Source organism: Podarcis cretensis, assembly GCF_951804945.1.
Source record: "Podarcis cretensis genome assembly, chromosome: 1".
Classification (NCBI taxonomy): Eukaryota; Metazoa; Chordata; class Lepidosauria; order Squamata; family Lacertidae; genus Podarcis; species Podarcis cretensis.
The window spans coordinates 30,996,163-31,001,543 of record NC_137170.1 but is presented as its reverse complement, the minus strand read 5'-3'; the positions used below and the strand labels follow the sequence as shown (position 1 = coordinate 31,001,543).

At 42.6% G+C, this 5,381-nt stretch overlaps 1 long non-coding RNA gene across 1 annotated transcript; it reads left to right on the top strand.

Annotated features, from left to right (window-relative positions):
* The first annotated feature begins 3,958 nt into the window (after window positions 1-3,958).
* Window positions 3,959-5,140, top strand: LOC307202959. The gene is made up of 2 exons (XR_013833061.1): window positions 3,959-4,116; window positions 5,067-5,140. It is a non-coding gene; the product is annotated as an uncharacterized lncRNA (long non-coding RNA).
* Window positions 5,141-5,381: the final 241 nt, after the last annotated feature.

Here is a 5,381-nt window from a genome sequence, read left to right as displayed (position 1 = left end):
ATTAAAACTGGTGGCAAAGCCCGCGTCAGAATTTCCTACAGTGAATAGCAACACCAGGCAGGTCGGCACCATACATTTAAAGCACATCCAACACACATTTAAATCACGTGACTTCCCCCAGAGAGTCCTGGGGACTGTAGTTGGTTAAGGATGCTGGGAAACAGTAATTCTGTGAGGGGGGAAAACTACAGTTCCCAGGATTCTTTGGGGAAAGTCATGTGCTTCAAATGGGTGTTCGCTATGCTTTAACCAGGGATCAGCAAACTTTTTCATCAGGGGGCCGGTCCACTGTCCCTCAGACCTTGTGGTGGGCCCGACTATATTTTGAAAGAAAAAAATGAACAAATTCCTATGCCCCACAAATAACCCAGAGATGCATTTTAAATAAAAGCACACATTCTACTCATGTAAAAACACCAGGCAGGCCCCACAAATAACCCAGAGATGCATTTTCAATAAAAGCACACATTCTACTCATGTAAAAACATGCTGATTCCCAGACCATCCGCGGGCTGGATTTAGAAGGCGATTGGGCCGGATCCAGCCCCTGGGCCTTAGTCTGCCTACCCATGCTTTAAATGTACACTGTAGCTCTGCCCATAGGAACATGGGAAGCTGCCTTATACTGAATCAGACCATTGGTTCATCCAGACTCTGGAGTTTTCAGACAGGAAGTTTCCTCCTGTATGCTGTACAGATGCTGTCACTGAGCTACAGATATCACTCATGGGCATCACCTTCAACGAAGTGGGTATCCTGAGCCAAAATTTCTCAGAAATTTTCTGATAATTTAAAATATACTTTTGTCCCTTCTCCTAAAAAGAATTCTTGGAATATTCTATGCCTCCTCCCTGCCCCCCCTCTTTTGTTTGTTTGTTACCATTTCCCCACTCACAAAGTCCTGGAACAATGGCAGGTCTCAGGCATTGGGAGGAACACAAAACGTTGCCAAGTCTGCCAACTGAGTTGCTACAGCATAAAAATACATGGTTCTAGGTGGGCGGCAGGGATAAGCTGTGCTGCTGCTACAGCAGATGGGCAGCCTATCAACTACAGGGGGGATTTCTCCTCCTTCTATATCCAGCAAAATGGTTCCCACTGTTTTGCTGCCTGCAGACAGAGTGGAGAATTTTGGAAGGCCATTTTTGATCGGCTCTTTATGTGCTTGCTGCAGGGTACACACCAGGGTAACATTCAGTGCAGCGATCATAATGTGTGGAGCAAAAGCCACGAAGAGAGCCATCTGGAAGAAATGACGGAGATGAGGTTAAAATATGCCAGGCCTGTTAATGAGGTGTGCATAAAAAGGAATCATTTGTGTCAATATCATTTGGTGCTTCTATGCATTGATTTTTTCCCCTTGTAATTATCTTGTGATTAAGGAATATGTATGCTGGAGCAGGTTATCCACATAATATTTTCCAGGACAAATCTCATGAGTCGCATTCGATTCACCCCACTGAAATTATGGACAGCCACTTCAAGTATAACTTTTTAAATATTTTTTTTAGAATGCTTTGTTCAGTTCTGGTCTCTGCACTTCGGGGGGGGGGGGAAGATACTGCTGCGCTGCAAAAAAATAAAAATCAGAAATCAGAAAATGATTAAGGGAGCTGGTGAAACTCCCTCATGAGGAAAGTTTACAGCATTTGAGGCTTTTAATTATTTTTTAATGTACATATACTGTGGAAGGAGGAGAAAATGATAGAGGTGTATAAAATGTGCGCAGTGTGGAGAAAGTAGAGAAAATCCACCTTTCATAATACTAGATCTAGGGTCATCCAGTGAAGCAGAAGACAGGGAGATTCAGGAGAAACAAAATACAAACAGTGGGATTTGGTGCCACAGGATATAGTGACGGCCATCAAACAGGACAGCTTTAAAATGGGCTTAGACTAATTAATGGAGGATAAATCCATGGCTCTCAGTGGTGAGCAGCCATGTTGGTGATGCTCTTCTTCCACTGTCAGAAACAGTGGGCCTGAATTCCAGTTGCTGGGAAATGGAACCCAAAGTGGGCAGAGTGCTATTGCACTTTTTGGCAACTGTGAAATTAGGATGCTGAGCTAGACGTTCCTTCGATCCTGTCTGGCTGATCTTATGATCTCATGTTCTTATGTGCCTCCACAGGATGCTTCCAGGTTGCATAGGAATTGAACCCCTGAGCTGGAAGCTGGGAGGGAAACCTCAGAAAGGAGGTTTGCATTTAACATCTAACTTGAATTTATGAAAACCACAAAACGGGAACAACGGCCTTTTCTAATTCATATTGTGTGTCTTCCATTGTGACATCAGTGCTATGTTATTAACCGCAGCAGACCAGTATTATGCCCCCCACTTTGCCCTTGGAATCAGCACTGAGAATGCCCCTTGCCTCATAGTACTTTGGCATTAAATGCCATTTACATAGCTCTGAATGATCCAGCCGTAGGTCTGAACCCTCAAGGAAAACCAATGTTCCAACAATTAATAGTTCCAGGATTTAGAATATGCCTTGAATGCAGATGGTCTCAGGTTCAGTCCCTGGTGTCTCCAGTTAATGCAACCAGGTGATGGGAAGGAACCAGGAGAGCAGACAGACAGACATTCTGACCTGGTATAAGCTAAGGCAGCTTCCTGTGATCCTCAGGAACAGAAAGCAGAACTTTGCCCTCTCCTCATGGAGAGTGGGGCAGAGGCAGATAAGCATCAGAAGGGGTGGAGTTTGGCAGCACCATTGTTATAACATTAGAAACAGACCTGGATAGAGCTAGTCAGTGTCTCAGTACGTAATACACAATGCTGTAATGTATTTCCATCAAAACCTCCTTGGGAATCAATCCCAATTGCATTACAATAGATGAGCACCAATTGAAAAACAAACGCAACACGCCTGGTTTTTATTAGCATGAATAGACAACGGTTAGACAACAGCCCTTATATACAGATAAAAGAGTGTTATGTGTGTTACCTGAGCAGCACTCTGTATAAACAGAAATGAGAAATGAGACAGCTCTGATCCTGGGTGTTCCATATTTTGAAGATGAGACGTCCGTTCCTTTTCTTTAATCTACCACCCACGAGACTAATACTTGCAGGAGGACTTTTCAAGTTCTGCAAGGAGCCTTTCGTCTTTGTTTAGATGTTGCATTCTTTCCCTATGTAGTTTAGGTGGCATTCTGAAGTCTAAACCGATTGAACCCAAAATATTCTCTCATCTCAACGTTAAATCATATTTTCATAATGTGAAAAAGTTATATTTTGCCTGCTTTTCTTCTTCATTTCTGAAGGACACTTTCTGGAACCTGGAGCAACATTTTTTTGTGTTTTTTGTAGAAGTGTAACAGTCCATAAAAGCCATATTTCCACAGGCACTCTGTGTAGGATGTACTTACAAATTCCTCCCTACATATTCAACCCTGTGTTTGTATAAGTTCCATGACACTTGCCCTTTAGGACAGGGACAGCGAATGTGGTGCCCGCCAGATGTTGTAGACTACAACTCCCATCATTCCTGCCCATTGGCCATCACAGCTGGGGCTGTTGCCCTTGCAGCTCACAGCATGTGCAGGGCCCTATGTCCGCTACCCCTTGCTTTAGGAGGCATCCATTACACGTTGGCCTTACAATTTGTTAGATGGGTTGGCGTCCGTCTGTCTCGAGAAACAAAGGAGTGCGCCTTCAGGGGTGAAGTCATACTGTTGCGTTAGCAGCACCAAAGTGACCTCCCTGGGGAGCAAGCCTGGGCAGTGTGTATGGAGGACTTAGGCTGCCCAGACAAGACCCCGCTCTCGGCCTCACTAATGTGGTCCAAAGAAAAGCAGAGCAATATGTTTTGGCACCAGCTTGGCTGCAGAACCCATTGGAGCCAAAGGTGAGAGCTGTGGGGCGGGTGAGGACTAAAGGTGGGCAAACTACCCCAGAAGGAGCACAACGTGTCCCACACCAGAGGCACTACCCTTTCCTATACACCCCTTGTTAGATTACAACTGTTAAGTTGTGGGTGAACATATCAGACAACACAGCGATTCTTCAAACAGCTCTTGTTTATTCACAGGCCAGAACTGAACGGAACTGAAGGGTTCAGCCAGCCTGCTTATATAGAGCTCCACTACAACGCAACAGTAACAACTTTCTGTAACTATCCAATCACTGAACGACACTTTCAATTCCTTATTTGCATATGTGGACCTTAGTGGAAACTATCTATAGTATCCCCCTGCTGGCCCAGAGTGAGAACTTCAGTACATAACAATAACTGAACAAAAACCACAGCAGTCAATCAATCTGCGCCTGTTACGGCATTTCTAATTTGTAACCCGCTCTGAAATGGCTTGCGTTGAAGAGCAGGATAAAAATGTTTTAAATTAATAAGTAAATAAATAAATAAGTGCCTGATCCTATGCATGCTTACAGTGAACTCAGAACTTGCATGCCCAAAAAGCATTTGCTTGCTTCCCAATCTTTTATAGGAACATGGGAAGCTGCCTTACATTTTATAGGAACATAGCAAGCTCTCAGGCCATTGGTCCATCTAGCTCACTACTGTCAACATTTCATCAAAATGTAGTACCAATGTATTCAAAAGGACTTACTCCCAGGTAAGCGTGATAGGGCTTCAATCCTTACAATCCTTACATATCCTTATTTAGGACCAACTTCTGTGTAAGCATGCATAGGACTGCACTATTAATCTGATGGGTTTTCCCTCTGTTCTTTCTTTTTAATACGCAATAAACACCCAGAAAGTACACACAATTTAAATTATTTCTATATTTGATTTATTTGCTCATTTGTCTTAACACAACATAGCGGTTTCAGTAATAAATTAAAACTGCAGTCCTAAACCCACATACTTAGGAATATACCTCATTTATATGTCTACTTTTATATCATCCCAATATAAGTGATTTTCCTTCATTCCTATGAAAGACGACAATTGTGCCATAGTTGCAAGGTTGAAGGTTTTTACTATTGATTCTTTTAAACCTGGGCTTTCAGATGAATTCCCAGTGTTTTGTGTGTACTACTCTAGCATCTATCATGTAGCTTATCAATTTACTATGTTGTTGTTTTTTACATTTAAGATCTCTTGGTACCCTAGATGAAGCCTGAAAAATATAGAATAAAGTGGAACTGTGACTTCTTGCAACTTGAAAAATCTGTTCTCTTAATGTATGTATTAAAATTGCATTAGCTATTTTTAAAGCCACGTCCTACTGCTGACATGCTGGTTCAGACTGAGATTGACTACAATCCCAAAGTGAATTTCACATGTACTGCTTGCAAGCCAGGTATTCCCCATTCTATACCTACACATTTGCTTCTTGTTTTTGCTTAATTATTTTCCTTTACCTCTTTTTCTGTGGCTGCATAGGTGTCTGGTGAAACGCTCTGCTTAA